This window comes from Lagopus leucura, unplaced genomic scaffold (genome assembly GCF_019238085.1).
Source record: "Lagopus leucura isolate 7727_CA_CO unplaced genomic scaffold, USGS_WTPT01 Super-Scaffold_100022, whole genome shotgun sequence".
In the NCBI taxonomy this organism is placed as follows: Eukaryota; Metazoa; Chordata; class Aves; order Galliformes; family Phasianidae; genus Lagopus; species Lagopus leucura.
In genome coordinates, this window is record NW_024962275.1 from 4,898,050 (window position 1) to 4,899,247 (window position 1,198).

Below are 1,198 nucleotides of genomic sequence, written 5' to 3' on the forward strand. Positions count from 1 at the left end.
GCGGGAGGGCAGCGCGATGTTTTATAAATTGTACAATAAAGAACAAAAATCTCAGATCTTGGGAGTTTATTTTTGCAGAGAGAGGGGGGAAAAAAAGAAAGAAATTAATAATAATTAAGCAAACAAACGGAGGGGGGAGGAAGAGGAGGAACGGGGGAGGGGAAGGAGGTGGGGGGGGGGAGATAATAATTAAAAAGCAAACAGAAAAATGCCACCCCCGGAGCACCTCCAGGCTGAATCCTCTTTGTGTCCGCCCGGGGCGGCCGCGGGGCCACGTGAGAGCCGGGCGGCGGCGGGGGGCAATTCGGGACCCCCCGGCAGCTCCGCTTTGTGCGATATATTTAAAAAAAAAAAAGGTAGAAATGAAAACATTTCAACTTTGTCGTTCCCCCCCAAACCCTGGAAACGCGTGCGATGTGACTTCAACCCCTCCCCGGCGCTGCTGCGGGGTTATGGGGTCACACGAGCGGGGGGAGCAAAAAGCGGGGCCGCCCCGCCCCCCCCCCCCCTTTTGCTTCTTAAGTTCAACTCTTCTGGTGCCGGCCTTCCAGCACCGCAAACCCAGCGTGCTTTGGGAGGAAATTCGGCTCCTGTAGGTTCGTTTGATTCCTAATAGTGTTTCTTCTATTATTTTTTTTCGGAAAGAAAAACCTTTTGTTGTAAAAAGGTGGGTTTTCTGGTTCCCCCCCCCTCCCACGTGTGTGTTTCTGCCCACTCCAACTTCACGAGATCGGCACTGTGTGTAACTGACGACGTTGTGTTGGGGTTCGGTTCGGGGTTTTTGTTCGTTTGCTTTCCTCCTCTTTTTTTTTGTTGTTGTTGTCGTCGTCTTTTTTATTATTATTATTATTATTTCCTTTGTTTGTAACCTGTATTTCTGTGCATATGGCATTGTATATCACCGGGTAAAACTGTTCAGATTTGTTTAAAATTTATAATCTTAATAAAAAGTCGATTATAAAGTTGCTGCGCCCTCATTCTCCTCACCACCCCGCATTCCTCTCCGCCCACCCCCGACCCCCAAATCCCCCTTTATCCCCTCCCCGAGGCCCCCCCGGACCCGCAGAGCCCCGCGCAGGTTTGGGCCCCCGCCGCCCCCGTCCCGCACCTCTGCGCGTTCCCCGATGCGCAGGGAAGTTTTTTTGGAGTTGGAGTTTGTTATCCCCGCGCGGTGCCGCTGGGTGGTGCGTGTGGGTGG